At 35.7% G+C, this 16,398-nt stretch overlaps 1 long non-coding RNA gene across 5 annotated transcripts in view; it reads left to right on the top strand.

Annotated features, from left to right (window-relative positions):
- LOC108302973 overlaps nt 1-16,398 on the top strand; it is a 230,485-nt gene that overhangs the window by 28,978 nt on the left and 185,109 nt on the right. For 2 of the 5 annotated variants that reach the window (XR_005199871.1, XR_001824625.2), the window contains exons 1-5: nt 6,072-6,398; nt 11,507-11,574; nt 12,087-12,187; nt 12,846-12,998; nt 16,014-16,176. This is a non-coding gene — a long non-coding RNA (uncharacterized LOC108302973). Of the gene's footprint in view, nt 1-6,071; nt 6,399-11,506; nt 11,575-12,086; nt 12,242-12,845; nt 12,999-16,013; nt 16,177-16,398 lie in introns of those variants that run through there. The other 3 variants (XR_005199872.1, XR_005199873.1, XR_005199874.1) reach the window with 3 other exon arrangements.

The raw sequence follows: 16,398 nt of genomic DNA, 5'->3' as shown, positions 1-16,398 counted from the left end.
CTTCTCCTTCTCCTTCTCCTTCCCCTTCTTCTTCTTCTTCTCTTTCCCGGAAGTTAATTACCTCTACCTGGTGAGAGAGAGTACACTGATCTCAGGTTTCAGGGCTGGGTTGCCTTCATTTTAATACACATACTGCCATCTAGGTGTAGGGCTGAGTGCAAACTGCTTTATCTGTGCAGTCTGTAAAAACCTTGAACGACATGTGGCATATGCTGCATAAACAGTAAATATACACTCTTACTATTAACATAGTTCATTTATGTATTGATTTTGCTGAAATAATTCTTTAAAAGCTGCCATTCATGGTGTCAGTATAAATAGGATAGATAGTACAATCGATGCTAGTTAGGGTAGAAGATACTGATAACATTCATTTTATTGGTTGCACTGTTTGGTATAATGGAGTACAAAATGATTTCTCCTGTTGTCTTCATACTTAGAGACTTGAAGTCAGTGTTAAGTCACAGCTTTTTTAAAGTAATTCTCTGGCATCTAGTTTTGATGATCATTTTTAAAAAGTCAGTTCTAAGTAAGACCTAGTTTTTTTCCTCAGCAAATGCCTATTTTTCTACTTTGAAATGAAGAGATACATTGTTGAAATGTGATAGTCTCAATCTCTTAATTTTTAGACCTCCATCTACCCGTTATTCTATTGTTGCCTCACCAAGCCCTTGGAATTGCTTTAATTGATTTTCAGAAAGAGACTCAATCTTGGCATCACACATCTAGTATTGAAGTGATTTTGCCTCTTCCTAGCTGTGTGATCTTGGAAAATTTACTTAACTCTTCTGAGCCTCAGCATTCTAAAGTGAACAATTAGATGGGCAGTGCCTTCATTCAGTTTGGCTGAACAATCCACAATGAAGGCAGGGCAACAAATCTGTTTCCTTCCTAGTATGACGTGCAGGCGTGGCCATGCACAAAGTGTGTCTGGGTGAGTGTTTAGCTGCATGTATTTTGGCCCCTGCCTTTGTCCTGTCTAAAATAAGAGTGTCTTAGACTATACAGCTGGAAATGGCCTTAGACTTCATCCTGTCCAAGCTTCTTATTTAACAGATGAGAAAATTTTGGTCCAGACAGTATAAAAGAGACATGCCTCGAAATCAAATCTGTTAAACTATAATGCATCATATTGTTTGTGCTTTTATTTTTCACTTTATCCTTTCCTTCCTATTTCACAATAAAAATGAGTACCCTCACTTATCTATCTTTAGAAAATAACCTTTCTCTGACATTCAGTATTCAAGAAATGTATATATTTTTTCTAATCCACTTTTTTCTTCTTAGAGCATATCTTGGGATATTGAAAATATCCCATTTTTGCAAATAAATCTATAAATTTAAAGAAGTGTCAATCTAAATCTCCAAAATACACTTTATGGAACTTTGTAAGTCAATTATAAAGATGAGGTGAGGAAAAGAAACCATAGTAATGGGCAAGAAAAATTTTAAAAGAGAAGTGAAGGAGAACTTTCTCTACAGATATCAAAATATAATATAAAACTATAGTAAATGAAATTATGTGGATTTTGGCACTGACATAGAATAATAGATCAATAGAATAGACTAGATTCCAGGAAAAAAAAAAAACTATGACTGTAATAAAAATAGCATTTTAAGTCAGTGGGAAGTCATTTAATAAATGATATTGGTATAATTGGATATACACATGGATAAGAAAGTATGAAACTAAAATTGGTCTTATGCATATGTAATGAATATTGCAATCTTATGTGCTTTTAAAATACCCTGTGGGGAGAGAGAGAGAGAGAGAGTGAGAGAGAGAGAGTGTGTGTGTGTGTATAAAATGTCAGGGAAAGAAATTATTAGAGTGAAGCAAAGAAGTTAAGAGAATTTTTTATTTTTTGACTCTTTGTAAGTCTTTTTAAAATATTTTTAATTTTCCTGTCACTTTTGTGATTATAAAAATAAATATTTCAAGTATAAAATATCCTCATTACATTGCACATTTTCTAAAAAATTTCAGCAAGCCGTGTATGTATGTGCATATGTTGTCAACCAAATCATATTTTGAATTAAAATGGGGAAACTACACTTGATTGGAATTAGAGTGCTTCCTTTAAAAAACGTGAACATTATTCCCTAGTCTCTCCTGTTCTTAGGTTTAGAATTTGGTACATATGGTTTTCTTTAATTTTGCTTATTTCTATTAACCCTTGAAATCTGGGTGCCATGATGGAGATTAAGCATGTCATGCTGACTTCTGAAAGATTAGGTTTATCCTGGACCCTGTTGCCTGCTTCTGCTTAAGCTTTTGTTGAGGAACGTTTTCCACAGCTGAAATGAAGTTTGAAGGCTTGAAGAACTGTAGTTTCCATGTGACCTAGTGTAGCTTGGAAGAATGAAGTTCTGATTTGTAAATATAATCATTTCCTATTGTGGTAGATTAATAAACTTGGAATAACAGCTATGTGTTAAATAAATATAATTAAACAACAGTAAATATTAAATTTAGAGACTATTTTTAATGCTCTGTTTATCTGAACTCACTTAATCCTCACAACAGCTATGAGACTGTTTCACTCATGAGGAAACCACAGCACAGAGAGATTGGTAACTTGTCTGAGTTCACAGAGTTAAGGATTGGTACCAGGATTGACGTTCAGGTCATCTTGTTCCTAAATCTATTCCCTAATCACAACCAATGATGCAATGAATATTCTTGTGTACATTTTCTTACATTCACATGTACAAGGTTTCTCCAAGTGTGGCATTCTTGGCTGTAGGTTGCACCCATCTTCAGCTTCACTAGCTATTGACAATTCCTCCTGTTTATATCCTAACACTTTTGAGCAACTTTTAATATTGGTCAGTCTGATGAGTGTGAAGAGTTAGATCTTTGTGTTTTAAACATTCATTTCACTTATAACTAGAGAGTTTGAAATGTTTCCACTGGGCTTTGTCCATAGATTTGTAAGATTATTTTTTTATTCTGAATACTAAATCATACTTTCTACATAAATATCCCTGGGCACTGTGTTCTGTTTCTCTGCTTCATTTCCCTAGCCCTGCACTAATACACATCTTCATAGTTACATGAGTTTTTCTTCTTTCTCCTCCTCGTCTTTCTCCTCCCCCTCTTGCTCCTCCCCCTCCTCCTCCTTTTTCTAAAACATTGTGTATCTGATAAGACGAATCCCTTACCCTTTTGCCTTGAAAATAGAATTGATCATTTGTGGCCTTTTAGCTCTTTCATATAAACATTAAGATAAGTTTGTCAATTTCTAGGAAAAGATTCTGTTGCATTGAATATGTGTATTAATTTAGGAAAATAGTTATGCTGATTCTATCCAGCCTGCATTTTCTGAAAATGGTGAAAGTCCTAGTTAAATTAGTTGCTGAAGCTTTAATGGTTAGTGAATCTTACTGGCTTTCCTGTGATTGGTTGCCAAACGGGATTAACAGTTTCTCAGATAACTGCTTATGAGCATGACCTCTGTCATATGACAAGCGCTATGGCTAAAGTCTCACAAAATTTATTGTGGTTGCTGTTGTTTTAATAAATATTGAGGTCTTTCTAGATTGTGTTTTTTATTGATGTGATTGTTGCTATTTCACTGAAGCAACATAGATGTTACAGATATACGGAGTCACAGTTGTACACTGGTAATCTCCATTTTTTACCCAAGACAGTGTTTGTGATTCTCTAATGACTTATTTGGCTCTGATTCATATAAGGTTTAGGGTGATTGTGAGTCCAGGCTCTGCTAAGCTGGGGCCAAGTGTTGCAATGTATGTTCCAAGCACTTGATGGTGTTGAATGATTCCAACTTAGAGATTGGAATGGAATGTTAGTGTATCTATTTAATTTTTTCAGGTTTAATATACAATCTAAAATTATGACAATTCAATCAGATATAGACTCAGATAAACAAGTTTAAAAAGCTGACAGAAATCTCTGGGGGAGTTTATATAATTTGGCTCTGCTGTCTTCAGAATCCTTGTAAATAAGAAACCAAAATTATGAGGTTGATACTTTTTCTTTAGAATTATGAACATCCTGTTGTTGGAAAAACGAAGATTTCCATATATATGTCAGTTGTTAAGATTATTCATATCGCCACTTTTTTTGTTAAGTTAATTTGGGACATGCTTTCTGAAACAGCTTCTACTACATGTCAAGTATTGTGTTTGACCTCTTCACATCAATGATCTAGTTTGTTCTTCACAGCAATCTTATAGATGACATATCAATTCCAAATTTATAGATGGAAAAATATGGTCAACAGGGGTTTCCTAAAGTATTATAGCTAGAAACAACAAAGTTGGGTTTCAAACATGGTTCTATCAAATTCATGTCTGTATTGTTTTCTATCATCCCATTTGTTCTCCCAGTGCCTGGGAATTAAGTAAGAAAAAATAAAAACAACAAATCTATGTTTTATTTTTGAATGGGTGCTAACTCTTAAAATTCAAAAGAGCTCTTTAAGACCGCCAGTGATAGCCCAAATAGATATTGATTATTCTGCTGATTTTGTTACTTAACTTGCTCAAAAGCCTAAATTATTTGCTAATAAAAGAAATATTGCACAACTGGACATTCCTGTTAGTTACATCTGGAGGTGATCTCATTAAACGTTACAGATTTGGCTGTGTGTTTTGGGGGTTTTCTGAAATCCTAACGTTTTGCATCCTTCCCCTAAAGGCACAGTTCATAAGCTCTAGATACATAGATTAGCCATAGCCATGACAAACAGGAACCTTTCCATTAGGTTTTTCTCTATATTTTATTTGAACTTTGGAAACAGAATTAAATGGAATTGAAAATAAGATGTTTTGGGATTAGAATTGTCCTAGTTTCTCGATTAAATGTTAAAATAACGGAAACTGCAGACCCAAGAGATTTAAAAATGTTGTTTAATTTGCTAGTAGTAGAGGAAATGATTAACAGACCAACACTCTTTCAAAAGTTGATGTAACACTTACATGAAAGGACTAGAGAAAAGAACGGAAAGGAGGGCGCCAGTTCAAGGGGCTTCAGGAACAAACTCTTTCCATGTAGAAACTTTTCAGTGGTTGACTATAAGGAATGACACCAAAGAAACAGAAGATAAATCCATGCTGTAATGTTCTGCTGCTCCTGCATCCAGCTATGGGGGTTAAGGGCTTAGGGTTACTTTAATGCAAATTATGGTTCAATTTTGCAATTCCATTTCACTTGAAAAGTAAAAACTGATAAAGTGTCAAGATTCTTGTCTTAAGAAGTCTTCTGTAGAGTGAAAAAGGAGCTGTACTGGGTATCAGTGGCATTAGTGTTAATCTGGACCATATCTGGCTCATTGTGACACGGCAAGACTATGCCTTGGTTCTTCTGTATTCCCTGAGTTGAGGACTCCTAATGAAACTGCCTTACAGTTCATGGGATCTCTAAGGTTTTTTCCAGCTCCAAACCTTTGTTAATCTCAACCTGACTGGATGCTAGGGTAGGATTAATAAGAAATTAATATCCCTAGCCAGTAGTTTCGCATTGTAAAATCAAAAAACATTTCTATGAAGTGAACCTTATGTAGTGGTGCATATCTCACAAAACAATAGAAAGTATAATTGGCTCTCTTTATCCAGAAACAAAGGGCAGATTTTAATAGACTGGAAAGATTTAGACTCGTATACCAAATACTCAATAGCTAAGTTCAACTTCTGCCTCTTTCACATAAATGCTGCATGACCTTAGATGAACCATTTAATGTTTATTTATTTCGTGTCTGTAAATTGAAGGGACTATGTCATGTGACTTAAATTCTTCAACATCTAAAAGCTAAAACACTTCTCAATCATTTTATATAAAATGTGAATCGATTTTGGGAATCATATTATGGGTAGCTGATAAGATATAAGATAGGGGAAAGAAATGCCAATATTATAATTAAAGCAAGTTGCCACATAAGTTCTCATATACTTGGGTGTAACTCTTCAAGCCCTCCTGAGCCTGCAAACATAGATCTTAAGTTCTTAAGATTATAATAGTATCTATAAAATCAATTTGTTCAAGAGCTTTTCAATTTTATTGTTTAATTTGCTGGGACATTTTGGATAGCTATAATTCACATGGAAGTTATTTAAAATCGTAGGGTAGGCCTTTTTGAGGCTGACATAATTTATCTGTAGCTCTGCTTAGAAGCTAGGATATGGATGATATGACTTCTATAGGCCCCTGCACGTCCCAGGAATATATGGGTAATTGGTTTTAGCAGTGCTTGAACAGCACATGGTTTCAGTATAGAGTAGGCAGAATTTGACCCCAGAAAAACAGACATAATTTTTATTTTTTTTTTAAAATAGGAGCCCTTGAAGAAAGCCTGAAATAATTCCAGAGTTACTGTAAACAAAGTGGTGGGAGCCTTATTCATCACAGAGAAAAGTCAGGCTCATTAAAGAAGGTAATTATTACCTTTGACATACAGAACTGTGTGCTGCTTTAAATTAAGGTTCTTAACGAGGCATTTCATTGTAAGTCCTTAACTGAGGGGTTTAAGGAGGGTGACTGTCTTCCACAGTCAGTGGTAATGGGTATTCTATATTCAAGCAAATATTTCAGGAAAGAATAGTTCAGGAATTTAAATACAGGAGTGTTCACACAATTTCAGAACAGATTGCTGGTGTGCTGAAAGGCCACCCAAGCTATGTGCTTATGAGTGGAAAATTTAAACTTTGCCACATACTAATGACATGCTAATGAATTTTCATGTTAGACAAATGACAAAAGCATGGTCTCTGTCCTTTTTCTGTTAATATAATGAATGAGCTTGAATAAGCAGTTTTAAGAGGAAGTTGTAAACAGGTTGTAAATGTTTACATGTTTCCCTCATTTTTATTAGTTTCTGTTTATTTCACCTCTCTTTATCAACAAATTTCTTTTGACTCTTTCTGTACTATATTGTTTATAGAATTTAAACATGCTTTCATGCTCTTGCAAGATAAGAATTTGTCTTGACCACCAAGAAGAAACTTTTCTGTCTCAAAGCATCCCTTTATCAAAAAGTCTATATTGAGTACCAATATCAACTTCTCATGATGCTCATATACATAAATGTGTTATGTTTCGAGGAAAATAAATTGCTTTTTAGTGAATACATTTCTTTAAAAAGACATATTTTACAGCTCTGCTTTTCCAAATTTAAAAATATCTCACCAAACCACAGTGCTATTATAAGAAATGAAATGGGGGTGTTGCTCAAATCTAAAGTTTGCATTCTAACTCTTTTTCCAAGCATATAGCGAAATTCAGGAAAACCTATAGCCCATTAACATGATTTCCCCAAGGATTTTTACCTGTTCCATCTAAGAGTAAGTGGTAGTAGAGCAATTTTGTAACCTCATTTTCTCTATCTATCAGAAGAGCAGCAATGTCTACCGAGCACCCAAGAGACACGCTAGTCCAAGATAGAATCTATGATCTGTACCTACTATAGAGAAAAAAAGTCTAAATCTTTCTAAACTTTCTTATACGAGAGCATTTGAGTGTGACCCATAATATTACCACCTGATTAAAATCCATTTCCAGTTAAATTACAAAGTCCTAGTGTTAATCACACACATCTCACCATGGGACTTTCAAGGTGGGTTCATATCCTTGGTAAGTACTCAAGTGTTCTCTAAGGTCAAATATCCTGTGACAGGAACCATTATGTCAGTGTCTGATGCTGACCCAACTTTAGTCAGTTCCATCATGATGTCACACTCAAAATATATGTTTAGTCTGATTTTTAAATAAATACATCATTTTCTGATTCTGTTACATGCTATCATTCTGATCTTGACAATTGGTGCAGTCTTTACTCTTCCCTGCTTTTCTCTGCCTTGTTTACAGATCATAGGAGACATGTACTACTTTGGGCCATTTTAGTTAATGCAGTTTCTCCTTACATATGCCACATGATTTAAAATGAAATTTCAGATGGCAGGGTGAGATGGTAAGGAAGACAGTTTAAAAGTAGTCGACCTGGCTGTTAGGGCTCTGAGGACGCTAGAGGTGAGTACGTAGGAGGTGGGGGGATTCTTAGTTGATTAAGAAAGGGAGTTCACTCTCTCTTTTTTTGGTGCTTCACTCTTAGGTTCAACTCTGTCTGATGCTTCTGAGCCCAGAGTTTCTCTGGTTCTAAACGTTCCATCTCCCATAGGGTGGCAGAAATGTAGTTCCTTATCAGATAGGAGAGAGCATTTGGAGTGTATGAGTTTTTTTTTTTTTTCTTTTTAAGTTTTATTTTGTGTTTAGTTGATACATAGTGATTGTAAATACTTTTGGGGTACAGTGTGATGTTTTGATACATGTATGTGTTGCATAAGGATCACATCATCCTTGCATAAGGACATCCATCATCTCTAACATTTGTCATTTCTTTGTTGCGAGAACATTAAAAATCCTCTCTTCTAGCTATTTTGAAACATACAATACATTATTGTTAACTATAGTCACCTTCCTGTGTAATAGAAGAGCAGAGGTTATTCCTCCTAGCTAACTCTTAACTTTATACCTGTTCACCATGCCACATCCCACATCCCCCCCACCCAGCCTCTGCTAACCTCTACTCCTACAAACAACTCAGTTAGATTCCCCATATGAGTGTGAGATCATGGGGTATTATCAATTCCCCTTTTCTCATTCCCATCCTTTGTCCTTTCCTTTATATGTACTCACTGTCTCTAATTTTTGAGATATTCTGGAATTGTTTGGTGAAAATTGACCTGCTTCTTGCTTGACCCTGAATAGAGTGGAGGGGCTGATACTTAAACTTGCTGTCACATAGCTATCAACTTTCCATTTTCCTGAGTAGTCTTGAAATCTTTCATCTGCTACAATTTTTTTCTTCAGTGCTTTTTTATTTTGTAATGTTTTCCTTTTTAATCCCTTTACTGTCATTCTAATAAAATTTTGTAAGAGAACAGAGATAAATATCTGCATTCGTCTTGCCACGACTAATTAAATAATTGCATTCCATTCCTTTCTTAAATTTTAATCCTGGTGTCTTTCTCCAAATCATTGCTTATTAACCATATTGATCCTTGTTTATTTTATTTTATTTTTTTGAGACGGAGTCTAGCTCTGTTGCCCAGGCTGGAGTGCAGTGGCATGAACTCGGCTCACTGCAACCTCTCTGCCTCCCAGGTTCAAGGAATTCTCCTGCTGCAGCCTCTTAAGTAACTGCAACTGTGGGCATGTGCCATCACACCCCACTAATTTTTGTGTTTTTAGTAGAGATTGGGCTTTATCATGTTGGCCAAGTTGGTCTCAAGTGAGCTCATCCTGAGCTCAAGTGATCCACCCACCTTGGCTTCCCAAAGTGCTGGGATTACAGGTGTGACCCACGACAGCCAGCCTGATCCTTGATTTTTCCATGACACTTGGCATTACTTACTATTTACCTCTGGGTTGAATGACACTGACACTATAGCTTTCTATTTCTTCCTCTCTGTCTATTTGTTCCTGATCTCTTTTGTAGATTTCTCTTTGAATGTCTGTCCTCCAATATGGAAATTTTCAAAGACCATGTTTATATCTTTCTCAGTTCCAGAGGTTTGAATTAGATAACATATGGTAGTCACTTATTGTGCTATGGCGTAAAACAATAAACAATTGGAAATTACTTTACATAACCTTTTACTTAACCTTATCATGATGCTTACAAATTGAATTGTAATTTCTGAGGTCAGGAATGAAGTTTAATCTGCCTCTTTGTATGTCATACCTAGAACCATGATCCATATGTGTGTGTATAAAGACATATAATATATATTGGATGTTTGTGGAGGGAAGCAAAAAGGACAAGAATAGGCAAACGACAAAAGAAATTGATGTCATTTGCAAAAATTTATAAATTAGTCATGTAACATAAAAGTAATCATGATGCTGTATTTGGCTTGTGAACAAATTAAAATTTAAAAACCACATATTTTGGGAGAAAATGTTATCAGAGTTTTTATAAAACCTATAGAGAGAAATGGAAAGTTTCCTTCAGATTCGTGGCTCTCACACTGTTAGCCTCACTGCTATAATTAGTTTTAATCTCCTATATTATGTAGCACAACTTATGCCAGTAACACCAAAAATACACACACACACACACACACACACACACACACACACACACACGTACGTAAATGTAACTAAAATCTACCAGAAATTATATATCTTCTTCAGAAGTGTTTTAATGAGTCAAATACATGAAAAATGGGTATTTATACAAAAATTATCTTTGTTGTTTTTGTTGTTGTTGTTGTTGTTGTTGAGACAGAGTCTTGCTCTGTCACCCAGGCTGAAGTGCAGTGGCGCCATCTTGGCTTACTGCAACCTCCGCCTCCTGGGTTCAGACAATTCTCCTGCCTCAGCCTCCCCAGTAGCTGGAATTACAGGCACGCACCACCATGCCTGGCTAATTTTTTGTATTTTCAGTAGAGATGGGGTTTCACCATGTTAGCCAGGATAGTCTTGATCTCCTGACCTCATGATCCACCTGCCTTGGCCTCCCAAAGTTCTATGATTATAGGCGTGAGCCACTGTGCCCAGCCTAAAATTTATGTTTTCAAAATTGCATTGAAATGGCTGATAGAAGAGGATACAAAGAGACCCTCCCCACACTGATCTTCTCCACTTCCCAGCCTTTAACCAGAGAATGTCATAGCATTAGTCTTATAGAGCAGAAATGGGAAGGCCAGGCTCATCTATGTGAAGATTGTGGGTTTTATGAGGGGACTCTACTGTTTCATTTAAAAAATATCAACATATGGCAAACAAATACTATATAGGGGATGTTTCACTTTTTATCTACACCTACCTAAAGGATTTGATAATTATAGTCCAGAAAGTGCTATATATTCTTTAGTTACTTCTTTTCTTGTATCCTTTGTTTTGAGGTTTTCCTCAAGAGCAGAATGCTTCTTAGTTACTAGACAATTCTTAATAAAAAAGCAATAAAGCCACCAGTCAGTATGTTTCCTGTCTCCTTACTAGGAGCAGGCTGAACATCTCTGTCCAATTTCTGGAAGAAAACATCTGAGAAATGACAGTTCACAGTATCTGTTCAAACAAATAAATTCTCTGAGATATTTACAGGAATACTTAAAATTCATACAATCTGAGGTTTATTCCCAGAAACAAGTCATACCCACTAATTCCTCAGTTAACCAGTGGACAACACCCTGGTGATGGCTTTTGGAGGACTGCATGATGGAGGCTTCTCCAACAGCTCAAAACTTGTGGGGAAAACATTTGGCAACCTCAAAGAGCAGTCTTTTCGACCCCAATTATATCACTTTACAATTTTTTAAAATCAAAATCATTCTTAGCATGTTTTATGCACAAAGTGTTATTTTCCTTAGCAATATCATGGTATGGAGGGATTTACTGTAGGATAGGTCCTGAATATTCTTGTTTTTTTTCTGATTTAATTTTGAAAAAAAGTCCTAGACTAAACTCAACCCTGCTCTTTTAAATATCTTCCTTGAAAAATATATTTAAAAAATCTTTTATCTCTATTTTCCTCTGCACAAGGCCCTCTACACAACATCCACAGATACAGCAGACACAGATGAAAGATGGGTGCAACCCAGAACAGAGAGGTATGGATATCAATTTCCATAATTATCAAGGTATCAAATTTTATAGATTGACTAGGAAGTGTGGGCCCCAAGATAGGCGGTACCTTTGGCCTGTTGATTGTCCACTGGCAAAGTTTGTAATTTTGAAGTTGTATTAACAACAACAGGTTGTTACATCATCTAACACAAAATGAGGGCATCCGTTTTGAATATACAGGAGAAGACCACATATTTCTGAGGAAGGGGCTCGAAGCACTCTCTCCCGGGGAATTAAACTTCATATCAGTGAGGTAAAGTGGATATAAGAAAAATGCCGTGTGTATGGAGAGCATTAGGAAAGGTCATATATTTCAAAAAAGAATATTGTTTACAAGGAGTGTTAATAGGTTTCAGGGGAAATGTTAATTTTTTTTTCCTGGATGAAATAGCTACTGTAAGTTTTTAATGGTTAATCATTCATTCTTGAATTTTTATATTAAGCATTTCATATTACTTTATTGACTTAACTTTTATGCTCTTCTTCATTTTGACAGTAAAGAATGACCAGGCAACACTCTTTGAAAATTGGAGACCATTTGCAGCTGCTCTGTGTTGAGGAAAGTGAATAATAGGGTGCCCTCAAGGAATTTCGAAGGTATCACTCAACAGAAACTTTTGTGTCTGAAGAAAACTAGATCATTTTATCATGGTAGGCATGCTGATATGTTTGCTTTAATAAAATGCCATATTTCTGCCTTTAATCTCTTGTCAACCCGCTATTAAAAAGCCCCAAAGTGCATGCGTGCAGCACATGTAAACACTTGTGGTTTTGGGGTTACCACAGAACATACTAATAAAGCATGTAATTTGTGTTTTGTGCACAGACTGTAATAATTTATTGAGTGGTACAGAGAAGCTAGAAAAGGATTTTCTCTAACTTTAGCCAGCAAGTTAATTTAATTTTAGTGTTTTCTGCAGAGGTACGTGTATACACATGTTTTTATGATGACATCATGTTTAAAAAGCATTAGGAAGCCTGCATAACAAAATGAGACAAAATATAAATTCATTTTGCACACATTGAGGACATTCTATCAAGCATGATAATGTTGTTCCTATAAGCTGATCAGCTGGAAGGTGTGATGCCTATTCTTCCCCAAAGGGTTGTGTGTGTGTGTGTGTGTGTGTGTGTGTGTGTTTGTGTGTGTGTTGAGCACTGACAATACATTAGCAGAATATAGATCAAGTAAATTAAGACAAATTGCAATTGCAATAGCAAGAACTTTTATAAACTTTATCAACACTATCCCCAGACCCCTGCAGAAGGAGGACAGAGAACAATGTTGATCCAACCTACAAAGGTTGGATCACTTCTAGAGGATCCTAGAAGAGCTCACTGCAAGACTACAGCTTCCACCATGATTGTTTGGGTAGCCAGTTTATCTGCTTATGTAAGATCCTTACAGGTAAGAACTGTCTGGTTGTATACCACACAGCTTTATACTCTTACCTCTTCCCTCATGAGGTACTTTGCACAAAACAAATCATCCACACAGACAGATAATTTGAAAGGAAAGGCCTTGAGTTTGTGGAAGAAATACACACCAGTTTCTGGAAAATTCTGTAGCTGGAAAATTCTGTGAAATTCTATGCTTTATTCACTCAAACAAAAACATGTTCAGTTTAGAAATAATGTCTGTGCCCAGACTAAATTGGTGTTAGATACTCAAAACGTGTTTATTCCAAAAAGATGCAAGATTTCTCTCCTGGAAAACAATTCACCACTCTCTATTCTTTTTGTTTCTGAGAAGGCTTATACACATACTGGGTTTCAATGCATAGCAGATTTGTGGTGCACAACCTTTTACATTTAAGGGCTAATTAAATGAATCCTTTGTGCCACCTAAGATGCAATTCACTACTTCATGTTGTTCATTAATCTAAAAAAACAGTTCCAATTCATAGCTAGGGATTATAGAACTTTCTGTGGCCATTGGCTATCACAGAGGCATTGTGAAAATCTGTAAGGAGACAAGTGCACAGCAACCTGGCCCGGATTGTCCTCTTATTGGAAGTAGAACTCAAGTTGTGCCCAAGTATGTGAAGCTAATCCAACCTAGAAAACAGTTTTCTGCAAGAGACTAAGCCAATTCTCCAGACCTCTAAGGAGGAAATCAAGATCCTTGTGGCTCTTTGATCACTTCTGTGATTTGACTGTCTCCACGGTTTAATCATTTGCTCACATAACGAGGACATTACAGAGAAAAGAGATGAGGTAGGGGAAGAGAAGGAAGGGAAAGTGAAAAATAGGAAGGAAAATGAAAAGAAAGAAAAAAGGAAAGAAGTAGAAAGGAAAGAAGGGATGGAGGAAGGAGAGAGAGGAGGGGAGGGGAGGGGAGGGGAGAGGAGGGGAGGGGAGAAGAGGAAGGAAGAAAAAAGGAAAGAATTGGCCAGAAAACTACATATCATTAAAATGTTGATCTTGCACATGTTGGCTGGTACTAGTTTTGTAGTGTCAGAGATACTAGAGTCAGTGCTAATTTTAAAAAGCTAGGAACAAACATTTTCAGATTGTTAAAAGTTATGATTTGGAAGACTTTTTGATTGGCATAAAATGTAACAGATATAAAAAGTAGAGATTAGCTATTGAAGTAGCTAGTTTAAAACAAGATTAATCAGGGCCGTTTTGCTTAGTAGCCTTTTAAATATTTATCCGTGGGTTTCTCAGCCCTACATGAATGCCAAATCATTTTTCATGAAGTGTCTTTTAACTGATAAAATTTCTTTTAACCTACACACAAAGATGGGAGTAAAGTTTGGGGGGGCAACTACATACAAAAAATTCAGAGTCAAAACAAAGTTAGTTCCCAGGGTCATATTTTAAATCTGTAACTCTGTAAGGTTGCAAGGTTCATGCATATCAAACTCACTTAATTTTATTTTAATGTGGTAATCAAAACATCTGTTGAAATGTTTTAGGTAAAGATGGGCAGGTTTGAAGAATAACAACAAATGTTAATCAATTTAGAACACCAGCTATAGACTATATTTTAAGTTAAAATTACTTAAATATTAAATAAACACTCATTACTAGCTTTTTTAGTGCTTTCAGCTTTGTTAAACAAAAATGTTGTACCTAAAGTTTATAATTCCTATTTAAAGTGGTTAATGCAAAATAATTCTGTGATTGCAATAGAAACTATCGCTATCAAAACACACAGCGTTGACATCACAGGACACAATCCAAGCTGTAATTCATTAAATATACTCTACATAAATGTAGGATCTATAACAACCATTTTTTTTTCCTCAATAAGAAGACTGAAGAAAAGACAATAGTACTTTTCCAAAAAATTTCTCCCCTAAGCTCATGTGTACATATTTCCTCATAATAAGCTCTAGAACTAACTGAAGAGTGAAAATCCCAGAGTTAAGAAAGAGTTGTCATAAGTTCAGGTCCCTAAGAGTTTGGATAATTACAGTGGTTTGTTAATGTTTTACACTAATCACTGATCTTTTATAAGAATTTTCAAGTTTAATGTCTTAGGATCACAGCTTTCCACAATTCAAGTTTAAGTAGATGTGAAATATTTAGATATAGATTCAGATACATCTGGACTAGATCTTGTTGATTGTGATCTCTGAAATACAAATACTAGCTGTATTTTTTAGAATGTTATAATTTGCATTTGTTCAACTTTGGTGCATATGTTTTATATTCGAAGTAATCATTAATTCTGAATGAGCATTAAAATATAATCCTAGGGTCTGTCAGACTTTGAGTCTAGCTAGTTCAAAGTATCAATAAATTGAAATGCGAGACCTCCTAAATTCTGATATTGAGAAAACTTCATTAATTCATATATTCAGTCAGTCATCCATGTGCACTTGGTAGGTTCTAAATAAATATATGCTGAGTGGAAGAATGAATGAATGAATAAACTTCTATGTATCTAGGGCATAACTCTCATATATGAGATAGTCACTAACTCTGAGTGAGCACTAAACAAAAAAATTCCAGACTCTGGGGATTGTGCAGTAAGCATGACAGATTAAATTTCTTACCCTCATGGAGCTTACATTCTAAAGATGAAATTTGATCAAAAATATTTATTCATTTCAAATAAACATCAAGGCAACTGGGCAAATATTTTTTTCTTATTTTCTTTTAGAACTCCTATAATTCCCCGAACAACCTCGGGTTAGGTCTTTCTGTTATTCCTATTTTATAGACAAAGCAATGGGGGCACAGTGAGATTAAGTAACTTGCCCAATGTCACACAGCAAAAAGTGGCAGAGACACAATTTTAGTCTGGGTAGAAGAGGAAATAGATAATGCATATTCCGAGTTCTGAGAAAGGTTTGAGGTGAGTGGGAATGAGATGCTCTGCTTTGAAAGGGGCATCAGGGAGTATTGAAACAGACTGGAAGAGTGTGAAACCTGAAGGGTTTTTTTTGTTTGTTTGTTTGTTTTTTTCCAGTCCTAGGTTAGTGACATGAAAGCACAGCCCTGGGAGCCATGCAGCAGCCAGTGCTCTGCCCACATGTAACCCTTTGGGACCTCCACTTCAATTCCCCCAAAGAGGAAAGCAAAGGAAAGAAGAACAAAAATGTCTGAAGCACCGACATCAGGCACTGGCCCAGGTGTGTGCCATGGGCTATTTTTGTATCTATTTCATTCTTTAGGAAACAAACTTAGAGAAGCTAAGCAAATTTCCCAAGTTCCCACAGCTGCCAAGTTGCAGAAACAGAATTCAAATGTAGGTCTACAAAATCCAGAAGTCATACTTTTCTCAGAGTACCACATCGCTTCTTCCCAAGAGACATACTAAGGGGGAAATGGAGGGAGTGGAACAGGTACTATGC

Source organism: Cebus imitator, unplaced genomic scaffold, assembly GCF_001604975.1.
Source record: "Cebus imitator isolate Cc_AM_T3 unplaced genomic scaffold, Cebus_imitator-1.0 Scaffold43, whole genome shotgun sequence".
Taxonomy (NCBI): domain Eukaryota; kingdom Metazoa; phylum Chordata; class Mammalia; order Primates; family Cebidae; genus Cebus; species Cebus imitator.
Note: the sequence above shows the minus strand (reverse complement) of the source record. Positions and strands in the feature narration are given on the sequence as shown.